Here is a 20720-nt window from a genome sequence, read left to right as displayed (position 1 = left end):
CCCTCTTTTCAAGTATCTTTCAAGTACACACAATCCTCCACATTCCTTTTTCTAAAGTTTTTTTTTTTTGCAGTGGGGTTAAATGACTTGCCCAAGGTCACACAGCTAGGTTATTATTAAGTGTCTGAGGCCGGATTTGAAATCAGGTACTCCTGACTCCTGGGCTGGTGCTCTATCCACAGCACCACCTAGCTGCTGCCTCTTTCATCTATTTATTAAGTACATATCTCTTTGGGTAAAAAAACAGACTAGCACGATTGCCTATCAAACAACCTAGGATGACTTATGGTGTTAAAATTGTGGACATTTCAGCAATTTAAATTCAGCTTCAGAATCATTTTTTGGAGGAAGATCTTTTATACCAAAGGGCAACAGGGATGATGGAGATGGGATTTACCTCCACCTCCCTCTCCAGCACTCATTGGCCATGTCTTTAGATCTACTAGGCTAGCAAGGAGACAATACCTCCAACTGGGAGGACAATTATATATATGAATAATACCACAGCCCAGCTAAGGTAATCACAGAATGTAGTCAAATATGTCAAAATCATAATTTAGATGTGTAAGAAGCTTTAGAAACTTGATTCCTTAAAGTAAAGAAGAGGATTATGGATTGAAGAAATGATTCAGCTTAGGATGCTGAATGGTAGAATTGTTGCTCTAAGAAGGAACTAAAGAGAGAGAGATTTCTAGCTTATTTGGGACCAGAAATTTTGAATTACCTTTGCCACACATTTATGCACGTAAGTACAAATATGATTTGATTTATATTACTCTTTCCATGTTCTGTTATGGCATCTTAGTTTAAAAGTTGATGGTTGGTATAGCATAAATAGAAATTATCCATAGAATTCCTTCTTGTCCATAACCCAAGGCAGTAGTTCTCTTCTGGTGACCAATTTCTAAGTTTTATTGCAAGTTTGGGACAATAAATAGGAAAAATGTTTTATTTATATAGAGAAATGTTGATTTTTGTTGATGCTTATCTAGTCCATAATAATAAACAGGACAATTTAAGTGAAAAAGTCTAAGACATGATTTTTAAAATAGTAAAAGATAAGTTGTGCTTGAAGATGCTTGACAAGAAAATGGGAGAAATTCAAGATTAACTTTTCTATTGAGGATCATTTTAGAATAGTAGGGTAAACAAAGAATTAATGAAGCCCAAAAAATGAAATGCTTTCTTTTTCATACAAAAAGAATGAGGAACTTAAGAGATATTGTAGTTATTAAAGAGAAGTTTCTTTGCTCACAAAAATCTGATTCAATTAAGTGATAATCTTAATACATTATCTTCTATAATGAGAGAATGAACAATCTAACCTTTTGTGTACAAAAAATTCCTACTCGGTGCCTACAAATTTGTGCAAAAGTAGATAATTTGAGTAGTGTTAAGTGACACTTCTGGATTCACTTTTCTATACTTTTTTTGTGAAATGGCTAGCTCCAGATGTTTCCATAGACACAGTTAATTTGGATTTTTATAAAGGTGACAATAAGTGATTTGGGAATGAATGATAGCCATGAATTTTCTTATTTTTTCAACATTATGCTTCTGAAAGAAAATATTTGCAAATGTATGAGATAAAAATTGTCACTAAGGAGGATGTAAAGGCAATACTAATTTTTTTTAGTTTTGATTTTTTGCAAGACAATGGGTTTAAGTGACTTGCCCAAGGCCCCACAGCTAGGTAATCATTAGGTGTCTGAGGGCGAATTTGAACTCAGGTCCTTCTGACTCCAGGGCCAGTGCTGTATTCACTGTGCCACCTAGCTGCCCCTGAGTTACTAACTTCTAAACCTTAAAGAGGCATAGAATTTTTATAGATCTTAAATTTCTAATTCTCCCATTCTTCAATAATCTATGGAAGCAAGGAAAAACCACAATGTACCATGCATTAATGATGAAAGCTTTAAGTATTATTTTGCTCAGTTGTGCTGAAGAATTTACACAGTAACTTAAAGATTTCTTTTTAATGAGATCCTTCTAGTGATTCAATAATTAAATAAAAATACTTTAGAGGAGGAAAAATGTGCATATTCCTCTTGGAGGTTAAGCTCAAAGAATTAGAACATTATGAATTAAGTTTATAAATGTCCAAAGCTCTGTTGCTGCACAATGCTTGCAAGACAGTGTTGGACTACTTACAAGACAACACTATTTAAGGTTTTAATAAGTAAAAATGACTTAAGAAACATCTCAAAAATCAGATAAGGAGAAAAATCAGGGGTTCGGTGTTTAGCTGTTAAATCCTGAAACTCTTACCTCTCTCAAGCCTGCCAAATGTCCAACTCAGAATTATGATGATGGATAATTCTTTTCTTTGAAAATGTAGGCAACTCACCACCCATTATTATAAATGATTTAAGCAAAAGCTGGAGATATTATGGTAGTTTTATGAGAACCTGACCTTTGGTCTTGCTCACTTCATTAACAAATGTTTTACTGCTGACATTTAAGCTGTACAAAAATTTGTTCCTATGCATCTCCAAGTCATGACTTTATGTCATGAGATATTTTGCTTTTGATTAAGGTTCTATAGCCTTAGATTCTTTCTCTAATACCATTTGAATATTTTACATGAACATGCTATTCCATGATAATGCTATTTTTAAAGTTCATACCTAATTTATTATAAGATATTTAAATGAAGTCTGGCAGAAATGGAACACAGCAGTAGTCAGATTTTATTGAAATGCCTTCTTGACAGGAACCAACATTAGCAGAAATTTGAGGCCATAAGGGAATGAATCTGAAAGCATCTGAATTTTATTTTTCTTCTCCATAACATTCAGTATCTTTATCAAGAAAACCCCAAATAAAACCATACAGTCAGACAGGACTAAACAACAAAACTCTTACAACTATGACTTGTCTGAACCAGAGATATAAATTTAGCTTCAGATTCTAATTTTTATTAGTAAAATATTTCAGACAGTATAACATGAAAAATAAAAAGAGAAATTCAAAATTTATAGCTGGGAAAAAGGATTATGCTTTTTAACATGAAATATACTGACTAAAATTCTTCAGTGTCTCTGTCATAAAAATGCAAACTATTCATCATAGCAAAAAATTATCTATCCACATCTATCCACAGCATATTTGGAAAGGAGGGGAAATGAGAGATACTGTAGACCAAAATAGAGATCCTAACAGGTTAGTTAGGGACATTACTAAGTTATCAACATACACATAACAGAGTAGGATGACTTTAGAGGTCCCTTGTATCTCTCAAGATATCAAAGATCATAGATACAGTATTGCAAAATATTTTTATATTTATTTTTAAATCTTAGAACCTCTCTAATCAAACTTCCAATTGAAGAAAAGTTTTGAACTCATTAGGCTCCTCCTGTATGACAAGGCACCTGATGATGATTCTATTCTATCAGAGATCTACAAGGTGGGGAGGTCCATTGCTCATACAAAATCTGACTGCAGTGTTCCAAGTTATATGGAAAGAGGAGATTATCCCCCAGCAATTCAAGCATGCCTCCATTGTCTATTCATATAAAGGAAAACAAAATAGATTGTCCTGTGAAAATTTTAGTGTGACAAAGGAAAAGGATTGTGTCTTTTTCTCTTAGTCATTGCTGATAAGATTGTTGCTACAGACTTCCTTATTATACTAATCCTGGAAGACGGTCATCTTTTCATGAGCCAGTCTGGCTTTAGAAAGTGTCAAGAAATGGTTGACATGGAGGTAGAATGCATTTTGCCTTTGGAAATTGTCTTCAATAATTGTCTTGGTCAGGGAGGAATTCCTATTGGTTCATTTATTTTCTGTATTTTTCTTTGAGAGTTGCTTTTAGATACTTTCTTATTTTTGATTTCTTCTAATTTGTACATCTCTGTTATCACAGTAGTTTTTTGTGTTCACATACTTATTTCATGTTTGCTCATTTTCCCAGCATTTATTTACTTTGGACTTTGTTAGATATGCGCTTTGCTCATTTTAGTGATTGGTGGGGTGAACTTTGACTCAAATTTTAAACATTTTTACCTTGTTGTTTAATAGTTAGTTCTGGGGGTCTGTAAGATTTTGTTGCTTCCAAGTTGGTATGATTAGGTGGGGATATAGTTACTATTCTTCTGGTCTGCGTTCTGGTTATTATCCAAATAGGATCACTGCTCTCTGGGTACCACAAGTCTTCACTTCCTTAGAATTCTGACTCATATTGAGGTAGGGTCCCTACTTCATTATGGCCAACCAAAAACATTCCTTTCTATCCTAAAACTGCAACCCAGAACTGAATAATGTGTAAGGGAAATGCCAGATGGTGTCTAGTCCCACTGTACCCAGTGCAGGCACAGGGGATCTTTGTAATATCTTTCTAACTATATGCTCAGTCCCTTGAACAACTCTAGGCAAGGATTGTTCCTAGTACTGTTGTTAATGTCATAGATATCTTTAAAGCTAACAGGCCATCACATTGAACTTCCAGTTGGCTGTTACCCAAGTACCATAGACCTGGGTTGGGAAAATGCCACTTTCAGGATTTCTAGAATCAAGAGAATGGAATAAAGCAGATACTCTCCTAGCCTTTCCCAAATTCCCTTCTTAATAACTGGGAATAAAGCCTCAAATCCAAATTTGGAGCAATGAAACATTTTTTCAATCTAAGACATTTTGGAAAGTGAGGAGGGAAGGTATTTATCACTGGGTAGGAGGGGAGCACAGTTCAGCATAGGCTAAGCCCAAGGGGCCAGTAGCAAGATCCCAAAACCCGGGGCAAGCCCAAAGTTAAATCCCATGTCTGGTATAAACTAGTAGCAATGACCCAACCTGACACAAGCTACCAATAAGGTCCACCACATTAGTCAGCAGCAAGGCACCAAACCCCAGCAGAAATACTTTAATATGGTGCTCTCTCCAATCCAGGAGCAGAGACCAACTTTAACACAAAGGACATATGTGATGACAACTTTAACATAAAGTAATGAAATAAACTGGAAAAATAAGCAAAAAACAAAAGAATCTTACCATGTCAAAATGATTACAAGTGAAGCTTCAAAGAAATATGAATCAGTGTCAGTCCCTCCCCAATCCCCAGCCTCTCCCTGCCAAAAAAAACTAACTTCTTCAAAGAGCTCAAAAAGCAACTTTCTCCAAATGTTTAGACCTGTCATAATTTGCTTGAAAAGTTGCTCTGTAATTGTGCTTATATAGTTTCTTATTTTGCTTCAGGAGGCTGATTCTGGATTATTTTATTTTGTCTGCAGTTATTTTAAATGAGATTTCTCTTTTGCTTCCTCCAATATATTGTTGATAGTATGTGGAATTTCCTATTCTGCTACTTTACTGAAGTTGATATTTCAATTTGTCTTTTTAACTGATTCCTTTAGGGTTCATATTATCTTCAGAGTGATAGTTTTTTTCATCATTGTCTATTTTTGTTCCTTCGCTTTTGTATTTTTTTAACACTATAGATAGTATTTTTGAATAATATTGAAATAATAAAATGATAATGGACATCCTTCTTTCATCTCTAATTTATTGGGCAAACTTTTAGGTAATTTCCATTTATTCTCATTTCAATTCTTGCTCTTGGTTTTACATGAATTCTACTTATCATTTTAAGGAAAGTTCGATTTATTTCAATGTTTTCTAGTGGCTTTAATAAGATTGGAAGCTGTATTTTGTCAAAAGCTTTTCCCCTCATCTATTGAGATAATCATATTATTTTTGCTATTTGTGTCATTTATAAGGTCATATTAAGCCATCTCTGCATTCCTGGAATAAATCATACCCAGTCATAGTTTATGGTCTTTGTGATTTATTATTGTAATTTTTCTTGTTAGCATTTTATTTAACTTTTTAAATGGATATTCATTAGGGAAATTGTTTTATAATTTTCTGTTTTTTCTCTCCCTTGTTTAAGAATCAAAACTAAATTTTATAATAAAATACAATGGTAACTATGACTCCTTTTTAACCTATCTTGAAAATAGTTCATATACTATGAGATTAATTGTTCCTTAAATGTTTAGTATATTTCATTCACAAAACCATCTGATTCAAGGATTTTTTCTTAGGGAACTCATTTATTTTCTTTTCAATTTCTTTTTCTAAGATAGTGCTATTTAAATATGCTATTTTTTCTTTTAATTATAAGTGAACCTCAAATAGATAAAAAGTCAAAGGATATGAACAAATAATCCTCAAAAGATGATCGAAAAGCATTGACATTCATGTAAAAATACTCTAAATCCCAAATAGTGGCAATAGAAATATATATCAAAACAACTTGGAGTTTTCACCTCACACCCTAAAAATTGCCAAAAATTGCCATAATCACAATAGGTAATTTTGGAAGAGTTGTGAAAAGACAGAGACATCAATATTTTGTTGATAAACCATGAAATGGTACAGCATTTTTGGAAAATACTTTGGAATTAAGTAGTCAAAGTGATTAAAATGTTCCTATTCTTTGATTTAGAAACTCTATTGCTCAAAGAAATCATCAATTAGAAAAATATCACATGTATTAAATTGTTATAATAGCACTTTTTATAAAAATTAGAAACAAAGTATTATCTTGACTACCCTGCTTTTCTAAATTCTTGGGGAGTTTTGGCTTGTTCTAGATTAAAAGCTGAGGTGAAACTTTGCTTTGAGTAGTCAGAAATCACATTTGTTATCCCTGATAATTTAATGTGCTTAGGTGAAAAAACACACATCTGACATACATCTCAATTCTATATTGGGTCATTTCTCAGGTTAATTTATCTGTCTGGTTGCTTTTGCGTTGGCATTACGCTGTGCTATTTCAATGTTCTAATTAAAATCTGTCATAAATCTCAACTCTTTATTAAGTGGTCAGTGATCAGATAGTTCTAGTTTGTGGCAATTTTTGGTTGATTTCAAAAATAAATTACTCCTGATAGAGCTCCAGTCTGTTGAAACTGTGAGAAAAAGAAAATTTAATAAACTCTTGAAGTGGTTAGAACATGAAATAATTGATTCTGGGGGGAAATTTGGAAATTGGACATATTAATTTCTGAAGCTTCATATTCAAAACACTGGGATTGTCTATGATGATTGCTAGTCTAATGTAGAATCTATCTTCCACTGACTCTCTGAGATTTTTAAAAAATAGGAAAAAGTCTGGGTACTTTTTTCTTCATCCTCATGCTCCTTATTCTGTCCTAGTTAAGACTGTATTAGGAGAGGGAAAAGTGAGATCGAAAATATTTTCTCTCTGCAGAAATCAAGTGACAGAAAATTAATTTTCCATGAATTAATAGTTTTAAAAGACCGAAATATTCTACTGGGTTTTGAGAGTAAGAAATGCTTGTTATACTTAATTTTGAGATGACTCATTGTATTTGAGTTTTATCTCAGTTATTTAGATGTTCTCATTGATATAGAAAAGAGATGGAATCATAGCACAATTTTAATTGAGCAGAACTCTATTCGAGTTTTCATATTTAACAAGTGAACAATTTAAAATTTAATCCAAAATTTCTGTCTTTGAAGAACAAATAGAAAGTCATATTCATATCTTTATGGAAGGAATATAAAATCATGTTGCAATTTTCATGTTTCAGATTGTAGTCAAAATTTGGCATAAAAATATTAATGTCTTTCCATTTTACTTTATCTTATCTGATAAAGTTCCTTTTTCTTTCATCTGTACTGTATTAACTATGCTAAATAAGTCATTTTCTTTTTTGCAAAAATTTAAGGAGACTCATTTTCTTTATAAACTGAAATTTACCTCTCTATCCTGAGCAGCCTTTTAGAAAGGAACTTGAAAACAAACATTGCATACAGTTTTGTTTAAAGTGAGTTGTTTTATTTTTAATTTTCTTAGAATTATTATGATATTTGATCTTGCATAAATGAAACAGTTTTGATGGAAAATACATTTGAAATCTGGCATAAAGGTAAAATATTTATACAGTACAAGAATATGAGCTACTTTGGAATCACTGAGTGTGATTGAGTTTTAATTCCTCTATGCTGGATTCAATATGCATGATGTAGAATATAGCTACTTACCCAGAAAAATGATTTTTTTGTCAAGATGATTCATAAATTCACTCAGTTATATTAATATAATTTTCTTGGAAATAAGCTTGTTTGAAATCTATTTTAAATTCATGATATTGTGTTTGTATGCTTAATTTCTGCCTTTTTGATTTTGGGGAACGATCATATAAGAATTTATTTTAATTTGTACCTCCAATGTAATAATTTTAAAAATCTGGATATCAGGATGCTTTTCCTGTTAAATATTGCATGTGATAAGTTAGAATGGATTTTTCAGGTGTACTTACAAATCCCATTTTCTTAGATTAGAGAAAGCAGGTATTTCTCCCCTCAAATTCTCATGGTCTTTAGTAGGAAATAGCAATGAATAATTTATATATAATTAATTATTTGGTAGTTATTTTGTAAATTGTGAAATATCTATTGGAATTATGCATTAAAATGTATTAAAATTGTATCTTTGAGCTAATTAGTTTTACTATTATATATTCAGGCTAAAAGTGACAAATATGTTATTTCTTTATTTTGTATGAATTTTGAATTACTTTATAAACTCACAATATGTGAATAGTTTAAAATTTCTTCTTAATTGAATTTTTACATTGGAATGAGTTTGAACAAGAAAGGTAAAATTAAGAATGAATGGTCTGGAAAGGTCTTGTATGTACTCAATAAAAACTACCTGCAAATGTTTTTGTTAATTACTACATGTTTTCCAATATTGCAACATGAAAAACAATTGGATCTTGTTTTAAACTTTAATCACTAGAATATGAAACTATAGCTTGATTTGCTCTGAGTTTTTAATCAAGATAAAGATTTTTCTTGAGTCATCAATTTACCATTCAAAGAATATGAAAAAAAAACTGCTCAGAGTAGAGTTCTAGAACTACTGCTGCTAGAATTAATGACTAGAAAGAAAACCTTATGAAGGTAATGGTGGGAACTTCTTGACTTTAGTTTCATCATTGTGATATTTCCTTTCTAAACAGAAGTGTTTCCCATATGTTTGATTCTGAGTCTGGCTTTTTTACCTGGTGAATTATGTGGACTTCAACAAGGTATTTATGATTTTTTACCTGAAATCAACCAAGCTAATGGAATTTACTGGATAAGTTTGTGACTTTAAGCTTGATTTAAGGAATTAGACTTTAATTTATTACAGAAGTATCCTTCTTGCCTAGCAATTTTCTCAGTGATAGGAGACAAATAGCAAATACTTCTGAATTGCTACACTGTAGTACAAGGATAAATAACCTATTGCTTTTTGTTTTTATTTTGTACAGTTCTGAATTTGTGTCTATTACTTATCTCACAAAATTTCTTTTACTGGGTAATAAGTAAAAAAAATAATTCTTAAGCTTATTTGTTTCATCACTCATTTTAAAAATAGTTATGTAATTATATATGAGATTGTATATATCACATCTTTTTTGAATGACAATGAAGATAGTGTACTTACTCTCAAAGATGGCATCATTTATTATATAACATATTATATAAATAATATAACACAATATGATAAAATATAACAATAAATATAATTTAAATATCAAGACAGGATAGGACACATATGTAATTTGATAAAAATATAAAAAATTTTTCTCTTATAAGAAAAAAAAACCCTTCACTTTGGGGGAAAAGAAAAGTATTAGATTGATTCTAATACAGAACTAGGGAGCAGGTGGTTGACTTTCCAGTCTTTCCTAGGAGATCTAAAATGTTTTTGTGATAACTGTAGTTGCATTAATAACTTTGTAAGATTTATATATTTCTGGTAAAAACAATGAAAAAAATCTAAGAAATCGTTGTTCATTTGAATATTCACAGATAGCTGATTGATATATATATATATATATATATAATTTGGATATTTTTAGAAATAGACTTTACTATTTACTTATACACTTTACATACTTAGATATACTTTACAACCTATCTTAAGACATAAGTCTCAAGTTGAATTGAGACTCTCAAATGTAAAATAATTTTGGTTGTCAGGAAACTTTTTAATGACTATATCTGGGGCTATATACATTAAAAAATATGTGTGCTCTTCATGTTAATCAGAAATATAGTCCTTTATAGAACTATATAATGAATCTTTAAAGTCAATAAACTTAAACCATTTAGCTTTAGAAACAAGATCTCAATTTGTTGAAGTTTATGTTGTCCATAGGTTTTCAGCAGTGTAAAAAAATTTGAAGAAAAAACATTTAAATGCACAATGTGATCTATTTTCATGGTTAAAACTCCAATTTTCAAATTAGAAAAATACTAGAGAGTTGTTAACTATAAAAATGAAGTTTAATACTGTAGCAAGTTTTAAACATTAGAAAATTCATTTTGTATCTTGTTTTTGAGTTCTAAATGAAAAGGATTTTTTTCTGTTTGATGTCCCTCTCTGATAATATCAAGATAAAAGAACTTATTTACTTACTTACAAAGTTTGATTTCTCCCTTACCTATGGATTGTATAGCTATATCATGTATAGGATTCAGAGAAAGATAAAAGAAGAAATGCTATATGAAGATTAAAATTCTCAACTTCTGAATGAACTATAAGTAGTCTAATTGTTGTTCTTTTTATAACTCTTGTTTATAGAATTTAATTTCATAAGGGTGAATCAGGTTTACAAGTTTATTAGAAGACTATTTAAGTAGAAATTATCAGGCTATAATAAATAAGTTTAATAATTATTTGGAACCCAGAAAGTGGGTTTACTTGGAAGAACATTTCTCCAAAGCTGTTCTAGTTTTTCAGCTACTACCAATTTTATAATTCTGAAGGGACTATAGGAAGCCAGTTATATAGATAAATTGTTTATTCTATTTTTTAATTTATATTTTCTTTTATTATTTATAAGTTATAAAAGTTTTTCAGCATTCATCCACTTGTACATTTTTAAGTTACACCTTTTTCTAACACCTTCCCTTTCCAACCCACTCCCCACAGTGGCGAGCAATCTAGAAAAAGTTATACATGTTCATTTGTGTTGATCCTGTTTACATATTATTCATTTTGTGTATGAGGAGTTAGGTCTAAGGAAAAAGAAAGAAAGTCATGGGATAGAAAGGAAAAAATAAGATATGTTTTAAAAAAGGGAAAATAATATCCAATTAGATTCTGGGGTTTGTTGTTGTTGTTGTTGTTGCTATTGTTTTATTTTGTTTTCCTCAGGATGAGATCTCCCAGGGTTGTCCTAGGTCTCTGAACTGCTGAGAGCAGCTGCATTCATCAAGGTTGATCAACTCACAATGTTGTTGTTAGTGAGTATAATGTTCTCTTGATTCTGCTCCCTTCTCTCAGCGTCAATTCATGTAATTCTTTCCATGCTTCTCTAAAGTCTGACCACTCATGGTTTCTTATAGAGTAATAAAACATTCATATACCAGAACTTATTCAGCCGTTCCCCAATTGATGGGCATCTTCTCAATTTCCATTCTTTGCCACTACAAAAGAGCTGTTATAAATATTTTTGAATACATAGGACTTTTCTCATTTTTTATGATTTTTTTTGGATATAGGCCTAGTATTGGTAGTTCTGGGTCAAATGGTATGATCAATTTTATTGCTTTTGGGGCATAGTTCTGTGTTCTTCAGAATGGTTTGATTAGTTCCTAACTCCATCAACAATGAATTAATGTCCCAATTTTACCACAAACTCTCCAACATTGATCATTTCCCTTTTAGTCATCTTGACCAGTCTGAAAGGTGTGAGGTGGTAACTCATAACTGTTTTAATTTGCATTTCTCTTAATCACTAATGATTTGGAACCTTTTTTATGTGAAAATTTAATTTCTTCATTTGAAACTTCCATGTTCATATCCTTTGACCATTTTTCAATTGAGAAGTGAAATTGTTTATCCCTAAAAATCTTTTCATTGATGTTTTCTGATTTTTTGTATTAGCAAAGTATCCCATGTATAAATATGTTACACTCCCCAAGAATCATTCTTATGACAAACTGTGGGGAGGAGAATTAGAGGGAAAAATATATAATTGTTTATTACATTGAGAAAGTCTGAAAACTTGTGGAATGTATAATACCTGTGGGCCTCACACTTTTATCAAGGAGTAGGTTAAGGGCTTTTGCTACATCTCTTCATATGAATCCTTCTTGAACTCTATAATTTTCTTACATTCATTTTTTTATTTTTTGGTGGAAGATTTTTTCCATTTACAGCAATGTAAATGTAATTATTTATATTACTATTTATTTAGTTTTCTTGACTGTTTAATTCACTCTGTCTCAGTTCATAGCAATTTACCTATGCTTCTTTTCATTAATCACTTGTATCAGTTCTTACAATACAATAGTATTTCTTTACATATATATATAATATACATATATATTATATATATTATATATATATACCACAATGAAAAGCATACAAAATAGCATAGACTTTTGCTTATAAGCCAATAGAAAAACATGATAAAGGGACACAGGGTATGGAAAATGTCTAATGCCACCTGCCATACTATTTTCTGAGTAGTTTTTGTTGAATAGTGAATTCTTATCCCAAAAGGTAAAATCTATATGTTTGTCAAACAGTAGATTACTATAGTATTTATTACTGCTTTGTTTTGTACCTATTCTAATCCACTGGTTCATTACACTATTTCTTAACAAGTACCAGGCAGTTTTGATGACTGTCATATTATGATATAGTTTTAGATGTGGTATAGCTAGGCCACCTTTCTTTGTATTTTTTTCATCAATTCCCTTGATATTCTTGACCCTTTTGTTGCTCCAGATAAATTTTATTACTTCCCCCCCCCAGTTTTGTAAAAAAAAAAGGATTTTTGCTAGTTTGAGTGATATGGCACTGAATACATAATTTATTTGGATAGAATTGTCATTTTTATTGTATTAACTTGGTCTAATCATGAGCAATTGATATTTTTCTAATTGCTTAGGTCTGACTTTATTTGTGTGAAAAGTATTTTGTATTGTGTTCATATAGTTTCTGGGTTTATCTTGGGAGTTAGATTCCGATGTATTTTATATTGTCTATAGTTACTTTAAACAGAATTTCTCTTTCTATCTCTTGACTATATATATATATATATATATGCTGATGATTTACATGGGTTTATTTTATATCCTGCAACTTTGCTCAAGTTGTTCACTGTTTTGGGAAGTTTTTTAGTTGATTTTCTAGGGTTCTCTAAGTATACCATTTTATTGCCCACAAAGGGTGAAAGTTTTACTTTCTCATTGACAATTCTAATTCCTATAATTTTTTCCCTCTTATTGCTGAAGTTAACATTTCTAGTACTATATTGAATAGAACTGGTAATAATAGGCATCCTTGTTTCACCCCTGATCTTATTGGACATGATCCTAGTTTATTGGAATCTTATTTGATTTTTTTAGAAATACTGCTTGCTATTTTAAGGAAAACTCCATTTATTCTTATACTGTCTAGGATTTTTAATAGAAATTGATATTGTTTTTGTCAAAGGCTATTTCAGCATCTATTGAGATAATCATAGGATTTCTATTGGTTTTGTAATTTATGTGTTCAATTATGTTGATAATTTTCCTAACATTGAACCATTACTGCCTACCTAGTATAAATTCTACTTGATCTTGGTGTATTATCCTAGTAATAATTTGTTTTAATCTCTTAAAGTTTTATTTAAGATTTCAATGTTCTTTAGGGAGATTTTTTTCATCTGTTTTGCTCTTCCTGGTTTTGTTATCGACATCATATTGGTGTCATAAAAGTAATTTGACAGGACTCCATCTTCTTCTATTTTTAAAAAGTTTATGTAGAATTGGAATTAATTGTTCCTCTGAATGCTTGGTAAAATTTGCATGTAAATCTATCTGCGCCTGGAGATTTTTTTCCTTTGGGAGTATATTGATAGTTTCTTCGATATCCTTTTCTGAAAGTATTATTTAAGTATTTTATTTTCTCTTCTGCTAATGTGGATAGTTTATATTTTTGTAAGTATTCTTTCTTTTCTCTCAGATTGTCACATTTATTGGCATTCAGTTGGACAAGTTATGAATATTCTATTTTATTTCTGCTTCATTAATGGTGAGTTAATCCTTTTCATTTTTGATACTGGCAATTTGATTTTCTTCTTTTTATTCATATTTTATATATTTTATTGTTTTTATAAACAAACTCTTAGTTTTATTTATTAGGGCAATGGTTTTCTTGTTTCCAATTTGATTAATTTCTCCTCTGATTTTCAGAATTTTTAATTTGGTATTTAATTGGGAATTTTTAATTTCCTCTTTTTTCTAGCTTTTTTAGTTGCATGCCCAGTTCATTGATCTCTTCTTCCTCTTATTCATATAAGTACATAGAGATATGAAGTTTTCCCTCAAAAACCTGCTTTTGTTGCATCCCATAAATTTTGGTATCTTGTCTCATTGTTGTCATTTTATTGCATGAAAGTGTCGATTATTTCTATGATTAGTTGTTTGATCCACTTATTCTTTGTAATTAAGTTATTTATTTTCCAATTGATTTTTAGTTTATCTTTCCATGACTTTTTGTTACAATTAATTTTTTATTGCATCATGATCTGAGAATCACATTTATTATATGTCTTTCCTCAATACATGATCAATTTTGGTATAGGTGTCATGTACTACAGAGAAAAAGTCCTTTCTATTTCCATTCAGGTTTCTCCGGTGATCTATCATATCTAAGTTTTCTAAGATTCTATTTACCTTCTTAACTTCCTTCTTTTTTTTTATTTTGTGATTAGATGTATCTAATTCTGAGAGAGGGAGATTGAGGTCCCCCACTATTATAGTTTTGCCCTCCATGTCTCCCCGTAATTCATTCAACTTATCCTCTAAGAATTTGATTCTTATACCACTTGTTGCATATATGATTAATAATGAAATAGTTTCATTGTCTATGGTGAATTTTAAGAAAATGTAGTTTTCTTAGTTATCTCTTTTTATGAGATCTATTTTTGCTTTTACTTTATCTGAGATCAGGATTGCTATCCCTGAATTTTTTACTTCCACTGAAGCACAATATATTCTGCTCCAATCTTTTATCTTTACTCTGAGTGTATCTCTTTGCTTCAAATGTATTTCTTGTAAACAACATATTGAAGGATTCTGGTTTTTAATTCATTCTGCTATCTGTTTCCATTTTATGGGAGATTTCATCTCATTCACATCTATAGTTAAGATGATTGATTCTGTATTTTTCTCCATGCTGTCTTTACCCAATTATACTTTTCTCCAACCTTTTCTCTTATGCCTCTTTACCAAGGTTTTACTCCCTTTCGCCTTTAACTTTTCTTTAAAATTTTAACTTTAGTTGTCACCTTCTCTTTAATCAGTCCTTTCTTCCCTTTTCTTTCACTCCCCCCTTGCAACTTCCTGGTTGGCTAGGATAGATTTTTAAATCCAATTGTGAATGTATGTTATTCCCTCTTTGAGCCAAATCTCTTGAGAGTAGGATTTACACAGTGTTCATACCCTCTCTTTTCCTCTTGTACTATAATATACCTTTTTGTCTCTTCATGTGGTGTTATTTATCCTCTAATAGCCTTCTCCCATTATCATCCTTCATTTCATGTTTCTATTGTTTTAGCTTTGTCTTGTACTTGTAACCCCTCTGTCAAAATATACTTCTTGAATCTGTCCTGATGGAAATAACTTTCTCAAGGTTGCTTGCTTGCTTGTTTGATAAGTAACTTTGTCCCATAGTCGCTGTCTAAGTACACTCTCCTCTTTTGTCCCATTAATACTTCTTAACAGTCATAAATCATATCAAATTGTAGTCAGTTTATACAATATCCTTTATTCAAGTACTTTCCATGGACACACAATCCTCATGAGTCAAAATATCATGCAAAGTCAAATCATTTCATGAAACATTTATTCCCCACCTTCTAAGCATATCCTTCCAATTGTTGCTAAAGCATCAACCAAATCAAAATTACTTCATGATCTTTTCATGTCCAGTAGCTCTAAGTATACTCTCCCTCTGTGCCAATAGCATTTCAACTTTATTACTACAACTTTCCCCAATAAAAGTATTGGGTATACTCTCTCCCTTTGTCCTTAAGACACTCCAACCATAGCACTCCAACCTTCCTCAACTTAAAATATTGGTCACATACTCTCTCTCTCTCTCTCTCTGTCCCTGTAGTTCTCCAAATACAGCACTATAACTCTTGTTAACTAGCAATGGAATAATGCAAGATTACTTCATGATCTATTTATGTCCAACTCTTTTAAGGACACACTCACCCTCTATCTCTATTGTACTACAATGCTCCTTAACTAAAGTATCTAATAAAGTAAGATCACTTCATTATTTAATTATGTATAGATTCTCTAAGCACTCTCCTTTACTCTGTCTCAATAGGAAAACTAATCAGCATTTTTTCATGACTCATTTATACCTGTATTCTCTAAGTACAATCCCTTCAACTATATTCAACCCTCTTGTATTCTTTCAAGGACAATTTTGTCTTCTTGTTCTAGAATATTAGGACAATTTTCCATGAAAATTTGCTAAAAGATATTTTCCATACTCTTTTTTTTATCTAGGCTAACTTGTTTCTCCTGGATTTATTTTCCAGGTCAATTGTTTACCTAAAAGGTACTTTACATTTACTTCTATTTTTTTCAGTCTTTTGATTTGTTTGATGGATTCTTGGTGTCTCATAGAGTCATTAGCTTCCATTTGTTCAATTCTGATTTTTAGGGCTTTATTTTCTTCAATTACATTTTCTGTTAACTTTTCCAGTTGGTTTATTTTAGTTTTAAATGGGTTGTTTTTCCTTTTCTAGTTGGTTCATTTTACTTTTTTGATAAGTTATATTCCTTTTCCATTTAGTTGATTTTATTTGTTGATGAGTTACACTCTTCTTCCAGTTGATCATTTTTACATTTAATGGAATCAACTATAATTTCTTCAATCAATTTTTATAATTTTCCTGCATGGCTATCATTTTTTCTCCATTTTTCCTTCTTCCTTTATTCTTGGTTTTTAAAATCCATTTTAAGCTCTTTCATTAGTTGTTGGAACTGAGTTCAATTAATAAACTCCTTTGAACCTTTCCATGTAGTTAATTTGTCACTGTTTTCTTCTGAGATGGCAGTTTTATCATCCCTATCTGTATAGTAACTTACTATTTGTTTTTTGCTCATTTTGATAGTTAAGCTCTGCTCCTGGGGTACAGGGATTATAGACCTGAGATTTTTGTGCTGGGGCTGGGTTTCTGGTCCCTGGCTTATCACTTGACAGGGTGTTACCCAAGGCATTGCCTGTGCTGAGTTTTCTTTCCTCCTTTATGCCCAGGCTTTGCCTATGTAGTGGTTTGTCCCCAACCCAGTCCAGTCAATTGTTTCAGCATTCCAAGAATTTAAACTTTGTCTGGGTTTGGAATCCTCCTCATTGGCCTGCTATCTAGCCAAACTGACACCTAGGTTACTGTCTAGCTTAGCCAGAACTTGGGCTTTGCTGGGGTTAAGAGCCTCCTGCTGTCTTTCCTACTCTCCTACCTATGCTGGGCTATAGTTCCTTTTACCCCTGAACAGACAGATCTTTACTGAATATCATCCATGATATATTGAGTTGAGAACTTGTTTTGCTCTTTTTTTAGTGGCATCTGTAACTTTAAGATCTATGTAAATTATGTAGGGAAAAGCTCCTGGAGCATGCTAGCTTTGTGTTATCATCTTGGCCTCTCTCTGGAAGTCTCATTTCTTTCTATGGAGGTATATAGCATCTTTCTTCATAGGTCCAAGTCTTTCCATATTTTTTTCCTAAATCAAGCAGCTTGTCATTTCTTATATAATAGCAGAATTCCTTCAAAATCATATGCTATTTGTGAGATTGCCTATGAAAATTTCCCTCCCTCAATTTTCTGCTTCCCTTCTAATTACTCTAAAGAATGTTACAATTAAAGATTAATATATAGACAGAAATATATGTATCCATAGTTATATCATACATATGATCATATTATCTTTATTTTTTCTTTTTTAAATAGTATTCTTTTTCACAGTCTCTACCAGCAGAGCATAATCTCTGGCAGATCCTATTAAGTTGAAACTATTTCAAGTACAATTCAAGTTCAAAGAGGACTTTTCAGCTTTGAATATTACATTAAAGCCTGGATGAATTGTTGAAGAATACTTATTAAATCATAGATCTTTAATGATATATAAGAATTTGAAAAATAACAGTGATTTTACTGCCCCACAGATATCAGGTGTTCTTCTTGTTGTTGTTGTTGTTGTTGTTCAGTTGCTCAGTCATGCTTGACTCTTGGTAGCCTCATGCATCATAGCATGACAGGTCATTCTAACCTCCACTATCTCTCAAGAATGTTCAAGTTCATCTTCATTATTTACATGACACTATCTATTTCATTCACTACTATTGCCTTTTCTTTTACCTTCTCTTTTTTGCCTTCAATTATTTCCTATATCAGGAACTAGAGATATGGAACATGATATTCTGGAAGACAAAGGAACTAGGACTACAACCAAGAATTACTTATCCAGCAAAATTAAGGATAATACATCAAGGGAAAAATGGTCATTCAACAAATTGGAAGAATTTCAAGCTTTAATAAGGAGATAAGAATTAAATCAAAAGTTTGACCTTCAAAATCAAGAACCAAGAGAAGTATAAATAGGTTTAAAAAAGGTGAAAGAAAAATATAAGGGATTCAAAAAGAGCTAAAGTGTTTGCATCCCTACTTGGGAAGAAGATACTTATGATTCTTAAAAATATATCACTAATAGTTTACTGGAAGGAATTCTTAAAAATGATATCACTAATAGTTTAGGTAGGGGAATATATCCATATGGTATAAGGTGAATTTGAGGGAATGACATAAAATAATTAAGACATGAGAAAGAGGAGTACAATAGGTACAAAAGGAAGAGAGAGGGAAAATGAGGGTAAATTATTTCCTGTGAAGAGGCATGAAAAACATATTAAAATAGAGGGAAAGATTGAAGGCTAGGAAATGGGCATTACTTGAACTGTACTCTCATCAGTATTGATTCAAAGAGGGAATAATATATATATTAAGCTGAATATAGAGATTTATCTTACCTGATGGGGAAGTAAGAGGGGAGGATAATAAGTAAATGAGAGATGGGGACTGATAGAAGGTAAGTCAGAGCAGGGGAGGTAGTAGACAGAAAGAAAAATTCTGGTGAGGAGGAAAGGGGCAAAATGAGATAGAGTAGGCATACAGAAGGAAGACTGGGGTGGAGGAAAACACACAGGTAGTGATCATAACTGTGAATATGAATGGAACTCTTGTAAAATGAAAGTGGAAAGTAGAAAGTGGATCAAAAATTAGAATTTCACAATTTGTAGCTTAAGAAACATACTTGAAGCAGAGAAATATATAAAAATAATGATAAAAGACTGAAGAAGATACTTTTATGCTCCAGCTTAAATTGAATAAAAAGGCAGAGGTAGAAAACATGATAACAGAAGAAGTAAAAGCAAAAATAAAGCTAATTAAAAGAGATAGGAAGGAAATTGCATCTTGCCAAAAAATACTAGAGACAATGAAGCAATATCCAAACTATGGCTCTGATAAAGGTCTCATTTCTCAAATATACAGAGAACTGAGTCAAATTTTTAAGAATACAAACCATTCAAAGAATCTGAACAGACAGTTTTTAGAAGTTGCACGTCAACTTAAGAGGCTACACTGAATGCATGATCATCTGCAAGCAGAAGATCATGCACCCACACTCCTTCCACTTGGGTCTTTGCCGGTAGCCTTTTCAAGTTGAAGAATTTCCCAGCAGTGTGATAGCTGAACTTGATGCCATGTTCATGCTTAGTGAAGGTGTTTTATAACATGGCTGAAAACATCATGCTTAAAAGCATGGGAGCAAGGATACAGCCTTATTTTTACTCCAATGATGACCAGCAGTCGCCACTGGAGAGCATTGTTTACTATCCAGAATCTGGGCAAGCATGCCATTATGAAATTGATGTACAATTCTGATGAACTTCTGGCAATCAGATTTTGACATTATTTTCCAAAAGCTCTCATGACTGACACTACCAAAGGATTTTGGTCAGATCTACAAACATTGTATACAGATCTCTGTTCTGCTCTTGATAATTTTCCTGGAGATGTTGGCAGCAAACATCATACTGACTATTCTTCCACCCTTTGTGAAGCCATACTGGCTGTCAGATAAGTGACTATCTTCCAGGTGAAGGATCAGTCTGTTAAGGAAGATTTTGGCAAGAATCTTGCCAAGAATGAGTAAAAGAGAAACATCCCTGCAATTGTCATAGTACAATCTATTCCATTTACCCTTATAGAGATGGACTATGGTAACATCCTTGAATTTCTGGGAAATAACTGGAAAATTTCACTCAGCTTTTGTCTGAGCAAAGGATCTTCCAACTTGTAAATCTCAGTTAGAATAGAATTAGCATAGATGCTTTGCCACAAGAAAGGAGGCTAAAGGCATTCAAAACCTCTTCAGTTGGAACTTCAGCTGGGAGGGATTGATTTCAACTTGAGGTAAGTGGCCAATGACTTCCATCTTGATTGAGGATAACCTGTAAAGAACATAATGGAAGTGTTCAGCCCAGGACTCTAGGATCATGTCTCTACCAGTAATCTATGTGACTCTGTCAGCACTGAGCAGTTGTGATACACTTTATGTCCCTGACACACAAATAGCCTTCATGGCATCATTAAAGCACTTTGGATTGTTACTA

General features: G+C 31.8%; 1 long non-coding RNA gene across 1 annotated transcript in view; it reads left to right on the top strand.

Annotated features, from left to right (window-relative positions):
* Positions 1 to 19362, top strand: part of LOC141502119 (uncharacterized) — a 264749-nt gene extending 245387 nt beyond the window's left edge. The window contains exons 6-9 of the long non-coding RNA XR_012472411.1: positions 8995 to 9063; positions 11184 to 11272; positions 13989 to 14057; positions 18442 to 19362. This is a non-coding gene — a long non-coding RNA (uncharacterized LOC141502119). The remainder of the gene's footprint in view (positions 1 to 8994; positions 9064 to 11183; positions 11273 to 13988; positions 14058 to 18441) is intronic.
* The last annotated feature ends 1358 nt before the right edge of the window (positions 19363 to 20720 follow it).

Source organism: Macrotis lagotis, chromosome X, assembly GCF_037893015.1.
Source record: "Macrotis lagotis isolate mMagLag1 chromosome X, bilby.v1.9.chrom.fasta, whole genome shotgun sequence".
In the NCBI taxonomy this organism is placed as follows: Eukaryota; Metazoa; Chordata; class Mammalia; order Peramelemorphia; family Peramelidae; genus Macrotis; species Macrotis lagotis.
Note: the sequence above shows the minus strand (reverse complement) of the source record. Positions and strands in the feature narration are given on the sequence as shown.